Source organism: Parasteatoda tepidariorum, chromosome 6 (genome assembly GCF_982258835.1).
Source record: "Parasteatoda tepidariorum strain Cologne lab strain chromosome 6, Ptep-v5.0, whole genome shotgun sequence".
In the NCBI taxonomy this organism is placed as follows: Eukaryota; Metazoa; Arthropoda; class Arachnida; order Araneae; family Theridiidae; genus Parasteatoda; species Parasteatoda tepidariorum.
Window position 1 is genome coordinate 77,564,039 of NC_141760.1, and position 20,389 is coordinate 77,584,427.

General features: G+C 26.4%; 2 long non-coding RNA genes across 2 annotated transcripts; both read right to left on the bottom strand.

The window, feature by feature from the left end:
- Positions 1-11,903: 11,903 nt before the first annotated feature.
- On the bottom strand, positions 11,904-16,973 carry LOC147808159 (uncharacterized). Its single transcript, XR_015434922.1, has 2 exons — positions 16,691-16,973; positions 11,904-12,052 (listed from the first exon to the last, which is right to left on the bottom strand). It is a non-coding gene; the product is annotated as an uncharacterized LOC147808159 (long non-coding RNA).
- Positions 16,974-18,142: 1,169 nt separating this feature from the next.
- On the bottom strand, positions 18,143-20,343 carry LOC147808160 (uncharacterized). The gene is made up of 2 exons (XR_015434747.1): positions 19,967-20,343; positions 18,143-18,598 (listed from the first exon to the last, which is right to left on the bottom strand). It is a non-coding gene; the product is annotated as an uncharacterized LOC147808160 (long non-coding RNA).
- Between the last annotated feature and the right edge of the window lie 46 nt (positions 20,344-20,389).

The window sequence follows — 20,389 nt, forward strand, 5'->3', positions numbered from 1 at the left end:
AAATTTTCAACCAAAGATACATAATTACGAAACAATTGTTTGATAAATATATTTATTAAATTCAATTGTCTTCAAGTGTACTAAAAAGCAATGTTTTAACACTGTTAGGAGCCTCTCGAAAAAATGGTTTAAAACAATTTATTTCATTGTTATTTTATTATATTCAATCAAAGTAGTCAGATTACCATAAAAAATGATGATATTCAAACTCTTAACTGTGATAAAAATCGTTTTTTGACTGTTTTCTCCTAATGCAGTTTTATCCGTGCCGACTAAGTCCATAGGAAATGAGAATCAACATGTTAAATCATGTGATGATGATTGCTAAATAATATTTTATTTCCCATCATGGAATACCTAGCACACTAGTGGATGTCTAATAGTCTTACAGTAATAATTGTGCAGTAAACACCATATGAAACCAATTTGTTCCTGGCAGCTAAGTACACATTATATTTACTAGAGGAATAATCTGTGGAACTTCATGACCGACAGAGCGAGGTTCGAGTCCCAGCGGTGAAACCACAGTATTTCCTCTATTCCTTTCAAAGCATGAAGAGTTTTCAGCATCCTACGCTGCCCAATTAGTGAATCTGGACTATTAGAATATGATACTCTCATTCACGTATAAATGGCTGAATCATAAAGCTGCTTATCACAAAAAAGTTTAGTATTTTCCATACCTTACGATAGGTCCCAACTTGATAAGCTAATTAAACTGCAATACACGATTCATTTGATAAAACACAACTCAACCACAACCTAACTTCAAAGCCTTTTGTCTAACAAAAAGACTAGCTCCAATATCAAACTAAATTTCCTTTTTATGGTTTTGTTAAGATGCTAAATGTAAATTGTTACAAAACCGTAGAGTTTTGTATTAACGATTTTTAAATCATACCAGCTGGAAACAGCTTCAATCTTTTAAAGGCAAAGAATTGTTCCTAACCGTAAACACTACAGCTAATTAGATGGACAGACTAATGTCGGTTGTTCTACAATAATTTTAGAGTTAATATTCAAACAGTTTACGACTCAGGTGAAGGATGTAATCCAGATTTATAATAGAAAAGAAACGTCCAATTATTATTTTATGTTGGTTAAAAATACATTTACAATATTAACCCCAAAAAATTAAACTTATTTTTAAAAAACAGCAAAATTTAAACTATAAAGAATTAAATGTTTAAAATTTACTGTTAAGTTTTACTCTGAAGCAAATGGCAAAATTTATTTTCATAGCTTAAAGGTTATTTCGCGTATTTAAATTTTAATTATTAAATTTTGTCACGAATAATATTTATGACAAATACCTGAGTATTTTCATTCAGGGAACTTGCAGAAAACAGATGCAAATATATTTTGTAAAAGTAATAACGTAAATCTTTTGCTGATTGCTTTGCTCTCCATATCTTTCAATAGAAGAAGCCTTTATTAATCGGAAAATTAATCTTTCAAGCAACTTTCGAGAACTGGAGTAATATTAAAAATAATTAAAGCTTGATTAACATGGAAGAGTTCTTAAAGTATGCGAAAATGCTTAGAAATGTGAAGGAAGTAAGAACCGAGTGTTCACAGAGTGACTCTGTAAATGACAGTGGATTTTATTTAGTTCAAAAATTACGGGGTCATCTCCATATTGCGACTCTTCGAGTTTTAGTGGAGCAAATAAACAGCAAAAAATCCATAGATTTTTCTTTGAAAAATATCAAATATAATAGAATTTCTTGTTAGTTGCTTGGTGATCAACAAAACAATTTTCTAAAATGGTCTTCTTCTATTAATTTGTTGAACTATTTAATCATTTACCATTTTTATTTAATTACTAGCTTAATGCCCGTTCTTCACACTGGGTGAATAAAAAATAAATAAATAATCAATAAATCAGTACTGAGAAGCATGCAAAAAAATATCTTAACTCCATTAATTTTGTTTTCTATTGCATAACTTTTGTTTTAAATTTCAAAATGAATACTTAATTTACTATGCTTAATTTACTATGCTTAATGAATACTTAATTTTCAAGCGAATACTTAAATTTATTAAGCATCAATAATAATATAGTGATTTTATACGTTTCTCCGTAACGAAATATTATCACACTCATATTAATTTTGTCTTTAAATTTATATTTTTTTTTCTATTCAATTACCGTTGACTTTAAATAAATGATTTTTTAGAAGCAAGTTTTTATAAAATTATTATCGATAAAAAAAGCACGTGTTCTCATACAACTCACGAAGTATAAATTTGCTAACGTAGACCACATGCTCTACCACTTAATGTTCATTGAATTTAAGTGACATAGCGAAGATAAAATAATTTAATATTTAAATACGTTCAATAAACTATTTTTTGATAAAATAGAACTATAAGCCAGCAAGTATCACTGATGTTATCTTTAAAATATGTGATAAATTGAATCTTTGAATTTTAAGTATTGGCTAACGCTTAACCAATCAGAAAATTCCCTTTCGTTTTTCGCTCATCCCGTTCGAATGGTTTGTCTTAGAATGCCGACAGTGACCTTCCGCGTGCTTTGAACTATCTGTATGTCCAGTTTCATAGCTTTCGGTGTTATGGCTGAGGAGTCTATGAAGCACACACACACATCCACAGACATTCATTTATGTATAGATAGATATAATCCCCGTGTTTATATTTACTATATTGTCTGTTTTCTATTTTTTTAATTGTGAATTTTGAAAGTGAAATTAACGTTTTTTACAAACATAATAGTAGCTCCGAGAAATTTACGAGTCCTTTTTTTGCGCTTCCTCCCCCCCCTTTTTTTTTAAGAGATTGACTTTGATACTAAAAACAGATTGAATGGATACAGGATTTGATTGTTTTTTAATTAAACACAATATTTTCCTAACGAATTACAAAGTAGGTAATTCAAAACAGCAATACTATAGCTAACTTTTTCTTGCAATATTCCAGTATACTGAATTTTTTTTTTATTACTTCATCATTAATATACCAATGAGAAATGCTCAAATTTTTTTCTTAACGATAAAGTAATTTTGAAAGCATATTAATTTAATGCAGCGAGTACTAAATCCAATAAGAAGAGGGAGTGTTTCATGAAACAGATATTTAAAGTCAATTAAAAATATTGTAAATTAAAAATGAATTTATTAATTATTATTGTTTTTCATTCATTTTATTTCTATTGACTATATGATTTTTCTTGTTTTTATTTTAATAGAAGATCATTTTAAATGTTTTATATTAAAAGAAAAATTATAGACAAACTGTCTAACTATTTCATTTGATAAAATGGCTATTTTTTAAATTTGCATTAATGCTCTGAAACGTATAAACTTTCTTGCAGTTTTTTTTTGTTATATGAAAATGTCTTGCCATGTTTTATTTGAAGATTAGAAAAAAAAATACAAGAATTTACTATTGATTTGTTATTGACACAAAATACAACTATTCTATGTAGCACTATGCATCAAAGCATGTGGAAAACCCACACGAAGAGTGTCCAAATCTACAATGCATATAGCAATACGTATTACGCGTATAATAATCCATATTAGAATGATTTGTTACCCTGATATTTAAAATATGATGTTTATGTCTCCTTTAAAGCAATCCATATCGCACTGTAGTTGCTACCCATAAATTGCTCTGCAGATCGTAACCCATAACTAAATGTTATTATAATCCTGATTGTTATCTACCTTTATTCGCTGAGGTTTATTATTAATGTAAAGAAAGTGGGAAAAAAGTGAAGGAGAATTGAAGGAAAGAGCAAAATTCTTTTCTATCTCCCTGTATGAATATAACAAACTATAAAGGAAATTCCCATATTCGTTTTTATATTCGCATTTGAAAAGAGGAACATAAAACTGTTCGCCCTGAACACTTGATGATAACTAAAGCTAATTTTCGTATGTAGAACAACAAGCACTCCTGATAAAGAAAAAAGTAACGATAAATTTAAAGCACCAATCTATATACTTATTTCTTTATTTTTTATCTTCCACTTATGCATTAACATCGAAGAATAAAGTTCTGATATATAACTGAAGTATTCTGTAACATTAATTCGACAGAGATTGGTTTTGAAACTGAATGATAAACAATTTAAACAATAATATATTAAATTACATATGGATTTTTTATTCTTTACCTCTACCATTTTTAAAAGTTAAGCTAATCTGTCCCGCTTCTTAAACACTCTTTTTTAAGACTTTATGAACATAATACTACTTATAATATATTATTTATCCTATTACGGTTATTTTAAATTTACTCATATCATAAATGATAATAAAAATAGTTTTTGTGTGTTTTACTTAAGAGTTTAAAGGGTATATAGAATTTTTTTTTAAAAAAAAAGTCATTACATTGTTATTGGCACAATAAACTACTTACTTATTAAAAAATCTTTCAATTAAGGTAGCTTTATAAATTGCTAATGCTATAATTTTTTTAATGCTGTACCTTTAAATAAATATATTGTCTTAAATACAGCTTTTTGAAAGAAAAAGCACTAATTCTCTTTCGTAAAGTCATAAATATAACATTTTGAGAACAACATTTATATAATATTTTAAAAGAATCTATAGTTATTATTATACATGTTCAACCTCTACAGAAAACGGAAGAAATCATATCGTTGGAAGTGCAAAATTAGATTTATTCTTCATTGTATGCGATAAAAGTCCGACTAAACTCTAAGATTGATTTCCTTGGAGATAGAATTACTCTCTTGTAGCAGTTTACAACCCATCGCTGATTAACTTAAAAGCAGTATTTTAAATTTATTGCACACGATAATGACTAATCGTAAGTAATGGTAACCCTGGTTAAAATGTAATTACGTAAAGTAAAATAGACTGCAAAATAAGAAAATAGGCGGAAGTTTCTTGTGATAAGACGCTCTTTCGTTAATAAATAGAATGTAATGAATTTCGCCTCTTTGAATGTAGAGTGAAATCAGTTGAAGTAGATTAAAATTACTCTTAATTATGAATCATTAAAATTTCAGTTAAGTTTGTTATGAAAGCTCACATAAATCGGGTTCATTAAAGTTTTATGTGAATAATAGTTAAACTGAAGACTTTTTAAGTTTTCACATTATATGAATAGGGCCAATGCAACTAGATGAAAATTTACATTTTTCATTAAATAATTATTTTGTGTTTTTAAATAACGGTACAATATATACTATAATATGGATCCAAAGTAATATCGTTTTGTTAAATTGAAATACTTTGACACAAAATAATAAATTGATCACCTGTTTCGTACATAAAATTTAATACATTTCGGATTTTTTAATGTTTAAGAAAGTAAGCGAAAATAAATTTAAATTACTCTTAATTATGAATCAATATATTTCATATAAGTTTATTTGTTAGAAAAATCAAATAAATCAATTCCATTTTATTTAACACATTACTGACTTTATTCTCAACCTTTTTTTGCTTTAAAAATAGTAGGTGGCAGTATTTGAAGTGGTTGTTCGAATTTTCGCGTGCCCAGATAACTATTTTATATGATTTTTAGTTTACATCACTTTTCGACTAAATTGTTAATATTATTATTTGCCTTCGATGGTGAAATTTCCTTCTTAAAAATTCCTTCGTAATAGTTTTACAATTAGCTTTAGTTTTTCTGCTTTTGGGTGCACTTTGCGTCGAAGCACTAATTTGATATTAGAAATTAAAGTGTTTAAATTCTCATCACGCTGTATTTAATAGAGTAATACATTTAAAAGTGAAAGGCTAGAAAAAAGTAAAAATCACGATCTGTTATGACGTCAGAAGAAGACAGCAAGATCTTTTAAATAGTTTTTTTTCTTTTTTTTAAAGATAGATGACGAAAATGAATAGTACCAATGCAATAATAGTAAGATATGCTATTATCATAAATTTATTATTTTATGCTAAGCAATCACGAAGAACTATGTCTAATTTTGAATAAACAGTGTAGGGGAGAGTAGAGTCAATTGTAACATTTTTTACTTAACTATTTTTAACTAACAAAACATACAATATATTATTAGTATTAATTGACAGACGAGTAAAGTAGACTATCCTCAACCAGAAAAAAAATAAATACCTAATTTTAAATGTTATTATATTAGTTATTAGCAATTTTTGACAGTCGCGCACTTGTTGCAATTGTCCCCACTTACGGGGTCAACTGCAACAGTTCGAAATTTCAACTAAAACATAGTTAATTATGCATAATATCATAGTTGTGATATATTTTTTATTGATCAAAATAGTAGCGATATTTTAGGAGAAAAAATAATAATGAGCAGAGACCTAAAGGGCTAAACTTTTAATTTTTAGGGGTTAAAAATTTTAATTTATGCTGTGAAAGGTGACAAATAAAATAAGGTACATGCAACATAATATAAATGATATAGGAAACTTTTGGTGGTTCTTAAAGAGTCAAGTAACGGTTTGTAAGCATAAGATTATTTATTTTCAGTGGTTACAATTGTCCCTTTACTTATTGTTACAATCGTCCCCAAGAATCCATTTCAGCTTCATTTGTTAAAAACAATGCTAGTTAATTAACAAAACTAATCTTTTTTTTGAAATATTAATCAAGGTGTCCACTTACATATTCGGTTAATAATTTGTATTTGTTTAAACGAAATTACTTTGTTGCAATATAATATTCTAATACCAAAAAAAGTATTTACCAGCGTAAAAATATCAATTATGATGTAACTCTTTCAAAAGGTCATAAAAATGGTTACCAGCAGGGGTGTTCATGTAGATTTGCTAAATACACCTTGTACGCCACCTAGGAACCAAATCTAGAACCCGACATTCGAAATTTTTGCTCTGTTATAATCGTACCCTGTTACAATTGACCCCACTCTCCTCCACTATCTATGTTTTGAAGAACAACGATAGTTAAAAATTTGCTGCAACATAAAACATCGTGTCATTTTGAAACAAGTTGGCTGAAAATTGTTTTTTAAAAAGGATGACTTTTCGTGTAAATCTAGCAAATCCACATGAACACCCCGTGTCGTTTTCGTTACGAAAGACCTTCTAATGAAGGTCTTTCGTTTTGTTATTAATTTTAACTTAATCAACATCTTTTTTTAAAGTAAAATGAAGTCAATTTAAATAGTTCAAAATTACTCGTAATTATTATTAATTAAAATTTCATTTCGTTCCATGTTTTGCATCCCGAGATCGCAAAACATACTGAAGTGCTTTATTAATTTTGGTAAAATAAGCAAATTGAAAGATTTTGTAACATAGGATTAAATTTGATAAATGCTATGAAATTTAGAAATTTTATCCTACTATCTTAGAATATGACATACAAGCCATCTACTCTGTTAAATTTGTTTTTCAGTTTTGTAGTTTACACTAAATATGCGATAATAAGAAATAAAATCTTGGAATTATTAATTATAAGTAAATCGTTAGTTTATTAGCGGAAAAATTACTAAATTTATTTGCATAAATACTTTATAATCTATTTTTATCAACCAGAATAATGGTTTTATCTGCAAGAAAAGTCATCACCCATTCATTACGGTAAATCAACCAGAACTTTTTCTCCGTGTTATGATATAAAAATTATTTTATATCAAGATGAAAAAATCATGGCACAAATTTTAATCATACTACAATTTTTACATACTTCATGCAAAACGTTTCATAAAACAACCTTAATCGGATATAATAAGTAAAGAAAAAGGATTTTAAAAAGGAACCTAACCCACATTTCAAACTTAAAGTTTGTCTTCCTCCATTCCTTACAAATTGGTTTAGTGATTACAGTGCCAACCCTAAACAAACATTCAAACTTTTGGAAATCGAGATGGAATCTTAAGATTCAAATTCTTATCATTCCCTTGGGACATATTTACAATTCATGTTATTGTTCCAGCTCTAAAGCACTGAAGAAAATATTGGTTGTTCTATTCTGTGTCACAAACAATAGTACGTTTGTTTTAACAGTACATACCAGTACAACAGTACAGTACAACTAATTTAAAAGTACATACCACTGTAAATTTGCACTTTTTTGTAAACACTATTATATAAAGACATTGAATGCGCACTTAATTCAAATTATTAAAATTTTTACAGTTATTATCCAACAGCATATTAAAAAGCTGATTAAAAAACAAAATTCTTAAAGCATTCAAAAAAGAGTTAGCAAACATTTTGATATTTAAACAAAATAAAATTGTTTAATTTTGAAAAAAAGAGCTAATATGGAGGACAGAGATTGTTTTAGGAATTAAAAATACATTTTCTAAAAAAATAAATCTATTTCATTCCATTGAGCACACTATGTTCCTTTAAAATGCATTTCTTTAATTTAGAATTTAGATTTTATTTAGAATTTTTATAGATATCCAAGCCCTACTTAACCGATTTATTTTATATTATGTATGGAAAATATAGTATTCGGTTCAGTTATAGACTATATAATAATAAAGAAAATTGAATTTTAAAATTAGAATTGAACTTTTAAGACAGAACAAATGGATAAGGGAGTATTTTACGTTTGGTAAATGCGATAAAATACTACTTTAAATTATACAAAATGTGTTCTTAGGACTTGTGGTTTTACTCAATATATAATATTAATATACTGAATAGTCGATACTCAATATATGATATTAATATACTATAATATACTACTTGTTTTCAGCAATTATTTTCACTTCTACACTCCAATTAAAATATTCATCAGAAATTATTTTATTAAGTAGACTCATTTTTTTAAAAAACATTATATAATTTCTTATCTCTAATTATGCTTGATTATGAAATTATTATACTAAAATAAGCATAATATATTTTCTCTAAATTCTTTTGTCGTTGTCATTTCTTTTTCATTGTCTTTTTTCATTTTCTCAATATATATATATATATATATATATATATATTATCATATATATTATCTTAAACACTTAAAAACAAAATCAATAGGTTAATTACCAAGTCATCGAAAACTTATTGAAGTGCAAATTAAATAAAACTCTCGTATCTAAAATAGAAAACTAATTAGTGGAACAAATTTATTCCAAAGAATTGTTTAAACACACTTATTTACAACTACCATATAAATGTAATGATATTGAAATACTATATTAATTTGATTTGTCAAGGGAGCAATACTTTTAATTTAGCAACAGTAATTTTAATCCTTTATAATAAACCATTGTTCGAATTTAGTATTAAAAACTCTTCTGAAGAAGCTAAATGTTCCGAGTTTTGTACTAATAATATACAGGAATTAATAATCATATTTAACTTAATTGTCTTAGGAATACTTACGCGAAAAACTCTCGTTAGAATATTTATTAGTATTCATGTATTATTTATTCTAATTCCTTCGATTATTTCCAGCATAACAAGGTTTTCTCGAAATAAATTATATTTTTTGGCATCATTATTTACGAAATTTAAAATAAATTTCAGTCATTATATTTCTGTTATTTATATTATGAAAAGAGAATCAAAATCTTTTATAATGAAGTTTAATGCCACGAATATTTTAAAACTCTATGTATTTTTACCTTTTTAAAGCTTAACGTTACAAAATTTATTCAACAGTCTTGTGGAAGGATATTGGATTTCCGACCAGAAATAAAGAAAAACATGGCTACATTAAAAGCATTCTCTGGCTCGGAACGTGCTTTTCGACTTAATTTAACCAATTAGATTCCTCTTTGTAGTGATGCGGCGCACCACTAATGAGCATTTCTCTGGCACACATTTTGCCATTGGCGCCGGAAACAACTAAGAACGCCAAATAATAATGAGTGAGATAAAGCTCTTTACAAATTAGCATGAGAATTAAGGCCTTACGATTTATCAGCTAAATTCAATCAAGTTCTTAAGAAATTAAGTTCACTTTTATTTTAAGGTGCACATGGACATGATTAAAATCATACAGATAAACTAGGTTTTGGTTCTCACATTATGGAATCAGTTTATTACTTACTTTTAAGAGTGAGATCACTAAAGTTGTTTCACATATGTTTTCCGAATTTTCAAAATTTTAATAAAATGTAATTCAAATAACTAAAAGTTCCATTTAAAGCTTTAATTAAGTTTGAAAAACAAATTTAATTTCCTTAAAAATACGTTAGATTAATTTGTAGAAATGTGTAGCACTTTTTATAAGGTACAGATGAACATTGTTAAAATTGTACTAATAAATTCAGTTCAATTCCGTACATTATTGAATCAGTTAATCCGTTAATTTTAAATGTGAGACCAAAACATTTTTTGCTTTTTAAGTATTCAAATATTTAGTAAAATATTAGTCAAATACTAGAAATTTTAATTTATAGCTTAAATTGAGATGCATTAATTGTTTAAATTCTGAAAAAATTATTTATTTAATTGGTAGAAAGGTGTTGCATAACTAATAAGCTTGATTAAAATTAAACAGGTAAACTAGGTTCTGTTTTGTATATTATTGAATCAGTAAATTAGTTACTTTAAAGTGCAAAATAACAAAATCTGTTGTACATTCCCATGCAGCAGAGATAAGTATAAATTACGTGAAAATAACGTTAAAATGCCACAAGGTTTAGAGCAAAAAAACGTTTATTTAAAACGTTTTATTTCCGTTTCGAGTGGTAGTCTCGAATTAGGTAAAAAAGCGTTTATATTTGGGTTGTTTTTAACGTAAAAATGACCGATTTTTGCCGTTATTTTGACTAAGGTGAATTTCGTAACCAATTTTTAACGTATTTTTTACGTTTTTTTCTCCAAACTATTTACGTATATTTTTGGTTCTATAAATTCGTTTTTTTCACCATGAATATTTACGTGTTTTTAACGCTTATTTTTATTAAAATAACGTACATTTTACGTTATTTTAACCAAAATACAAACGCATTTTATCCATACTATTTACGTATTATTAACGCTTATTTTTGAGCTTTATTTACGTGTTATTTACGCTTATTTTTGAGCTTTATTTACGTATTATTAACGCTTATTTTTGAGCTTTATTTACGTATTATTAACGCTTATATATCAATATTTTTAACGCTTATTTTGAGCTAGGTGAATTAATAAATTTTCGCGTAAATTTAACTAAATTAATTTCAATTTATCGTAATTTTAACCGAATTGTTAACAATAGCATATTTTAAGTTTTTTTTTTTTTAACTAAGAAGGAAAGAAACCATTCCGTATTTTAATGTTTATGCTGCACTAATTACACTAAAAAATATAGCATTTACTTTTTATTTGAAAAAAACTTTTAATTCCTTTCGAACTAAAACTAAAATAACGGAAAATAGTCGATATTCATGTTTTTTTTTTTTTTTAGAATCCTAGAAAAAGCTTTTATTTTTAATCTCACACTTTCTGTAAATTTTTACAATTCAAATTATAACTCAACGAATATGGAATGCAAATCTTTCTACCTCTTCACAGCAGCATACTGGTTTATTTACGAAGTTTCATGTCTCTCAGGAATTTTTTACATTTTTCATTCCTAAAAGTTTGTAATATAAAGAATTGGTAGAAGAAAAAATTACTCAATACTTATATGATTTTCCAAACCCCTATGGAAAAAATATTTTTTTTTTAGTTTAAATTAATAATTAAGAAATCTACTGCTCTGCTGAAGTCCATGTTTCCAAATTGCTTGCAGGAAATTATCTACTCTTCTAGAATGCTTTTGGGCTCATTATTGTTTTTTTTTTTAATGCATATATTTTAGTTTTTAGCTTGAAAAATTTGACTAAAATTTACTTTAACACACACGCGAAGTAAAAAAAAAATATTAACCAAATTTACCATTTGATTTGTTTATTTACAAAAATTACATTTTTTCTAAGTCTTATGTTCGTAAAATTACAATTTTTAATCCAGAAGAGCAGCTAACTAAATAATTTTAAATACAGAAAAAAACATTAAATCAAATAAGATTTATTAAGTTTTATTTATTTTACAACTATCATACAATATATTTACAATATATAGATTTACAATTATAACACATCGCTACAGATCTGAAACATTCATAACTTCTTCCACCCCGCTGTTACTATCACCTCTTCACTGCAATGTTCCTGGAAAACAAATAAATATTTTAGCATATGAAAAAAAAATATACCGGACAATAATATTAAATTGTTACAACCAACAGTAGATTTCTAAAACGAAGCAATACTGACTAGATAAAATACAGTTAAATAAAAAATTTTAAAAAAATATTAAAACATGATTTTCATGGAATTTCTACTAAGTATATATCGATTGAGTACATCCAAATACTTAGATATAAGAAGATCTATTTTAAAAATTTTAGTCACATATTACATGACAAAATTATATACATATACAGCACAAATCTGAATTAGAATATTTCACATATATATTTTTTTTATCCTAACTAAATCTTACAATGAAGCCAGCAGTAAGTTATAAACAAAACATTAAATTATTTTTCGTGTGGCTTTGAGGAGAACTCCTCCAGACTTTTAGTCTGGTGCTGTCGGCTGCTTTGGTAACAAGTAAGAGCACAATGCAGGAATAAAGGTGTCAATTGGTTTACCCACACTGACCTAAAATCAAGACAAAACTATTCACAAAACACCCCTATTTGAAATTACTTTTTCTCATAACCGCAATACTTGCCACGACATGCACCCGTTGTCAGGTAAAGTTCTCCTAAAAGCTGCCCTATACTTTCTGTTTATTTACTTATCATCAGAATTTTATTTTTCTCTCTCATTCTTTTCATTTTCTTATTGCTCCTTGGGTGCAATTTTCATTCCTCTTCAGAATATTTTGCAAGAACTTTGTAGTTCAGAAACACAATTCGATTAGTTTCAGTTACGTAATTCTTAATTTCTCATTTATTAAAACAGTAAAAATACTATGCCTTTTAACACTAACAGTATCTTTAATATACAAAAGGAGTAATTTTAACAAATTCAGTAATTTGTTAAACTATATATTATTTAGTTCAAGTGAAGAATTACATTTTACAATTGCCTCTGTTAAAGCTTTTTCAAACAAAAAATGGTTATTTTGAAAATTCTTTAATTTCTAGAAAATCGCTGCTAAAACGTAACACTTTACTCCAAAATACATTAGAAAGCTGTTAGGTGATTTAGAAATTCATTTCCACAACGGAATTCTTAGTAATGGTGGGGCATTAAATTCCAGGGTGGGAAAAATAGGTTCGGTGTTCCTTGACCCAAGTGTGTTACTATCAGGTTGCTTGGGGGGGGTAAAAACTTTATTTGTTTAAACCACTTTAAAAGGACTGGATAAAAAAATTTCAAAAAAAAAAAAAACCAGTTAGTGTTAGTTAAATGTAGCAACATGACAGAATGTTTGGAGTAATGCAGTATAGCAATTTTGGACTATAAAAACAATTCGGAGGAACAGCTTTAAACTTAAAATTGTTTCAAAAAATAATAATTTTATGCTTGGAACTAATTAGAAATTATCTTTTTTAATGCTGCATATATATATATATATATATATATATATATATATATATATATATATATATATATATATATATATATATATATATATATATATATATATATATATATATATATATATATATATATATATATATATATATATATATATATGCAGCATTAAAAAAGATAATTTCTAATTAGTTATATTAGTATTAGTATATATATATATATATATATATATATATATATATATATATATATATATATATATATATATATATATATATATATATATATATATATATATATATATATATATATATGAGCAAAACAAAATTACCAACTTTCCACACCCTTGCAAAAAAATAAAATACAAATTTTTTTGAACAAGTATAGAGCAGATATATCAAAAATTTTTTTTAACTTATTTAAAGATGTGAAAACAAATATATATTTTTTTGTCAAACTGTAATTCATATAGTTTGTAGTAGTGATAATTTCCATTGCATGAACTACTTAATTTACAAGATATATAAGTTTTCTGCAATATTAGACACTTAACATAAATTTTACTTAATAGTTTTTGTTTAAATAAAAAGTTGGAACATAAGTATGCTAAATGTATACAGTAAAATGCAAGAAAATATAATAAATTAATAAAAACTAGTCAGTCTAACTCTTTTAGAGAAAAGTAAGCATTTTTTGCAACCTTGATATACACAATGAATCATGTTTTAAAGCATTTTAATCATTAATACTTCAACACCAAATAATAGACACAAAAACATTCACTTGGAAAAATAAGATATTTAAATAAAAGATGTTTTCAAACAGTATGAAATCAAAAAAATTTTCATTTAATGTAAGCATAATAATATAGTGCAGAAGTTATTGAAAAAAAATACTTTATAGAAATAAAGTGATAATATCATAGACAGATATATCATATAAATAGAAAATATCATATGTATAGCATAGCTGCCAACCTTAGGAATCAAAAATTAGGAACACTATATGCCACAAAATTACGCACCAATTATGAGAGTAAGACAAAAATTTAACTATTAAATATTAACATTAATTGACAAATATTAAAATATCTTAAGTAAATTAGTAAAACGAAACTATAAACACTATCCTTTGAGGGAAATTTATAATATTAATATTTTATAATTAGGAATACCGGTATAATAGTTTAAAAACAACCATTACTTTTTAATACATAATTATTATTCTCCAAATTATAAAAGACAGGTAAATAATAATCTACGACATAAGCAAATATTTCTGATGCATGTGTTTAAATACTGCAATACATTTTTTCAAAAATAATAATAGTTGTTTAAGATTCAATTTAGTGAAATGATCAGCAACAGCTATTAGAATAGTATTTTCCAATAAAAAGCTACTAAAAATTACTTCTGCACAATGATCACAGGAAGCTTGTGGCGATCAGAACTAGGGTTTGATTTAAAAGCAAAAATACTGAAATTTTAGGAAAATTCAGATTTTTTATAAAAATATCAGATTTTTAGATTTGATATAAAAATTAGGAACAAATCCGAAAAATTCTGAACAGTTGGCAGCTATGGTACAGTCATAGATATAAAATCATTGATTAAAGTTAACAATATTGAAAGTTCAATTTCTAATATGAGGAATTGTAAAAAACTGCAGATGTACAAAAAATATATATATATATATATATATATATATAAACATATATACAATTGGCTTAGTTTAATTAAAACAAGGATAATTTGAAATCTTGTTGCAGAATGTTTTTGAGCTATCTGCGACTAAACTCTCCAGCACTAATATCTAATTGCAAAATACTTTTAATACAAACAAACATATATGTTGCTAATTTAAAATGGCAAATACGCTGTGTCAACAAAAAATAATAATAATGATTTTCTTAATTTAACACGAAATTTTTTTTTTTTAATATTATGGGTTATATTCTCACATTTTGTTGGTGGGAAGACACACACTTTATTAGCTTCTTCGCATTTTGTAAATAATCATCACAATAAAAAAATATTAAATATCATGAAATCCGTAGTAGCAATTGCCCCCCCCCAAAAAAAAAAATATATGATGTAATTACGTAAATTGAACTCCTCAAAAGCGTGTTACACTTTGAAATTAGGTTGTAATAAATAATATCGTATAAAAAATATCGGATTTAAAATTTAAGGAGAAATCAGCATCTATAACTTCTAAAAATTCGATAGAATTTAAAAAAAAAAAAAGAAAAGATAGCCTTAAAAAAGAGATACTCAAATTCACGATTCGAGTTTTCCATATTGTTTAAATATATCAAGATGGTTAAGAATCAAATGAAAATCAATATCAATAACTGCCGAAAAAATACTATCAAAACATTACGTCGGTGAAAATTGAGCATGTCAAAAACTGATTATCTAAATGCATGATTCAAATATTGCATGTTCAAATATTTCTGTAAAAAAGAAAAGTAATATTTTCTTCCTTTCAAGCAAAAAATCTTTCTGCAAGAGATCTGTAAAATTTTGCAACAATGTCGCCGTATCGCTGCGATTCTGCCATGGAGATTTGAAATACTGAGCAATATGTATCAATCTTAATTCCCCGAGAATTTCCAATTGATGTTGTTTATTCATTTTATCATTCATTTTAATGTTTGCCAAATGTTTGGTTTGAGTAGCCTTAGTCTTTGAGGGATTCATCAATCTGCATAATTGTTGAAGAATTGTTAAAAGCAAAATAGAAGTTTCAGAATTTGTTTGAACTTATGGAGGACTATGAATAAAAAGACTAATTTAATGCAGATAAAACACTTTTTTTTTTTCTTAAGTGCCAGTGAAATAAAACATTGGAACAGCAAAAATAGTGGTGGTAAAAACAGTAACAGTTTACCATTCTACTTGATACTAACGATGAAACTTATACCAGAAACTTCTATTATAAATTAGTTGAATAGTGCAAAGGCTGATGAATGTGCATCAAATAATTAGGATTCTACAGTACATGGAAAATATATTTACATTATATGATAATTAATTTTAAGAGACAAATTTTTGAGTACTTTTATTTGTTGTTATTGAAGCATGGGTAGCCTATGTAAACAATGTTTAATTACTATTTTTAATATCAGCAAAAGTAATCTGAAATAAATTTTAACAATTGATTTGTTCATGTTTATAATTTCATGATTTTTATTTCCCATTTTTAAGTACAAGAAAAAAGGAAATAATTCAAATACAGTTATTTCTTTAGACATACTTAATTCAGGTACCTTCAAATGAGACTTGATGGAGGTTCATTCTCAAAGCTAGATCCTTTTCAAAGATCTTCCTCAGAAGTACATCAATAGATTATGAAAAAGAAAATTCATTCAGTTAATACGTTTAAAAACATAGAAATTATTCAAACATATTTTTATACGGGCACATTTATTATTCAGAACTAGAGAAGTAAGGAGTAATGGTTTGGCAGAATGTTAGCTAAAAAAATGGTGAAATGCAGAATATATTTTTATAGCAATATTTTTTTTTAAAAAAATTCATTAATAAATAAGTTTATTTATAATTGGAAATTACTCCATGCTCATCTATATTAGTGGAATGGGCTAAAGGGCAAACAAAAAATTAAACCAGAAATACTTAATAAAGTTATGAAGTAAAATAGAAAGAGAAAAAAAAATTATCATAATTGTTACAACAAAACTTCCATGCTAAGAATAATATTTTCTGTAAAGCAGTATCCATAAAGCAACATTAACTAAAATATAATCTATTAGAAATATGTTATTAAAATGCTTTGTTATCTTAAAAACACTAACAAAAACAAAAGATTATATACAAATGTAAAACAGAAAAATCTATTTTAATTCTCAAAATAAAATTTTAAAGCTTTACATCTCAGTCTTTCCAATTATCATATTTTCCAGATAAGAATAAAGTCAATAGAAACATTCTTAATTACTGTGTCATACAGTTAATAAAAACAAAGTTTTTTAGAAATGTAAAAAGCTAGGTAAAAACTAAGACAAAAATTGTTTAAAAGAAAAATTTAGCAATAAAAATTTCAATTGAACTTTTTCACCTAACAGGGGTCTGTCTAGGTTTTTCTGAGAGGTACCTATTTTATGAAAATTTAGACATAATTTGTGAAAAATTAAAAACTACATTAAAAAATTAACACCAAAATATGGATTTATCGTTTCTTAAGGAATACAAAAATAAAATTATAAGAAAAAGTATTTTGTGAAATTTTCTAAAGTTTAATTTGTGAAGGTACCGCTAAACGGTAGTAAATTCGGCCTTGACAGACCCCTGACTAGGCATATTTTTAGAATACAATGACTATAAAAGAATTAAAAAAGTTTTAAACAGCAATGTAAATTTAAATAAAAGCTTGAATAAGAATAATTCTAAAGATAATTTAATATTGAAAATTACTGCAATTATTTTCTATATCGTTTTAGCTGATAAATTTCAAAAACCGTTTCAAAAATAAGAAGAAAAATTTCCAGTAAATGTTCAACTGGGTGTTTTTTTTTCCTTTTTTTTAAAGATATCATGTTGCAAAATAAATAGTCAAAAAACTATTTTGTCCATGTGAGATTTTCTCTTGCAATAGCTTGTTAAGATGATACTTCCACGACATTTTGGTTGAAGAACCATCTGCTATAGACTCTTGTAAAATTTACCTCAATCAAGCGTGTTTAACCCTTGGTTCTTTAAAAAGGTAAAGTTAAAAGAAAATGCCACTACTCAACTTTTTTAAAAATGCAACAACTAATAGTTTTTATACTTTATAAGACAATAGTAGGTAAGTAGATAAGACAGCTCAAATTAATAACAATATGATAGGACTGTTTCACACATAAAACTTGTCTCGTCTCATTTGCTAATAAAATTGCCATCTCGTACTGAGTAGGCAAAACAGTAAGAAAAATGTCCGTATCATGATCTGCCGGAGAATAATCACTATATCTTCTAAGCAACTTCCAAGCAGCAACTAGGAGGAACTAAAAAAAATTAACTAACGGATATCAACTTGAAGAGTATAACTCGTAGCCACCTTTCTCACACCTTTACATATTCTCTTAAAAAGTTAGCAGTTAGAAATCTATTTGGTGCCTGGACGATAGCAGTTGGCATAACTGCTCACAATACAGAAGTAACCCTAATAGAGAATTAAAAGTTTAATGAGTATTTCTATGTTGTTACCTATGGCTAAATATTTATAAACTTCCAGTGGTCCACGAAAAATTACGAAAATATCTCAGAATGGGAGTAACTCAGAGAATATAAGTTGAGGCAACCCTCAGGAAAACTTCTACATACTTCTTTTTAAATTTTTGCAAAGTACAAATTTTTTTTTGTTTCAACATGTTTAGTTGGCACAATCTAGTTCAAATAGGGAAACATCCCCTTTTATTTGATTCATAAAATCAGGGGAGATCTGTATAAAATGAACAATGGCAGAATAATCAGCACGTCTTGGCAACTTCTGGTATCGGAGAAACTGAAAGAAAGTAAAAAAATCACAGAAAGGGACGGACTCGAAAGATATAACTCATAACCATTTGGCAAACATTCATGTTTTTTTTTTAAAAAAATTTCAAGTTTATATCTTTTTGGTAGCTTGGCGATTGTAGTTAGTGTGACAGATTAATATATGGAAATATCCCCTAAAATTAGTGAAACAGAAAAATTTACATTATAAATCTAGCTAAAATTCTTTTCTACTCTGGAACATTTGTTTATCATCACCTGTGGCAGAATAATCAACAGGTCTTGGTAACTTCCAGTGACTATCATCACACTGAAAACAAAACATGGGAAGAAATTCAAAAGGGTATATCTTGTAGCCACTACCCCCTGGCAAACCTCTACAAGTTTTCTTTTATAAATGTATGCAAGTTTGAAATCCACAATAGTAGGCGCAGCAAATCACAGAAGGAAAATATCCCCTCTACTCATATTTTGGTGTGTAAAGTCAACCATGATTAATAACATTTAAGTATTATCTTCAGAATAATGCTTATAATTGTTACTTTTTGTTAATTGTTATTTATTATAGCAACAAAATTTGTCAGGTGAATAAAATAATGCAACACTAATTTAATAATTTTGATAATTAAAGCTTTAAAATAGAAATTTTTTTTACATAAGATCGCAACTAGTTTAACTCAGCATTTTAGATTAATATTCCTTGATTAAGCTTAGGTGCCATCAGAAAACTTTCCAAAAATTCATGATTTTATTAAAAATATCTTAACTGCATAACAATCGTATATAACGGGTCTGTATTTCGTCTCTTTACATTTTATGCACAGTAAATGAGATTCAACAAATTCTCTTGCTTTTTTCCAAAATCGTTACGTTTTGTCATAGTTTGTAAAACTTCGCAAATGATAGGTTTAGAATATTTGTGTTTATTTCAAGTAGAATTAACTACAATAATTATTTACTCTTTTTGATAGTGAAGCATTATAATGAATTAACATTCTAAATAGTAATAATTAAAGTAAGGAATAAAAGAACTTACCATTGAATTCGGCGTATATAAACACACGCGTGCAAAATTGTAAATAAATGCAAGTAGTGTCGTCTAGTGTAGGGGTAGCAATCCTTGTGTAGAACTTGTTCCCACGGAAAAGGAGTGAAAAGTTGAAACTCAGTATCGTTTAATCCACTTGTAAAACAAAAACTCAAATAACTGAAAGCAATGTGGAGAGTTACTTTGAATCTATATTGTGAATCAATATTTTCTCTATTTTTGATTTTTCTTCTTATTTTTCTTATTATTATTCTAATTAAACCAGGAATAAAATGCTACATTGTAGAATAACTCTCATATAATATTTTAAAAAAAGTTAAATAAAACTGTCAAGCCTTATTTAAAAAATTATTACTATTTTACCTCATGACTTAAAGAAAAATGGAATTATATTGTTATGTAACGTTATTT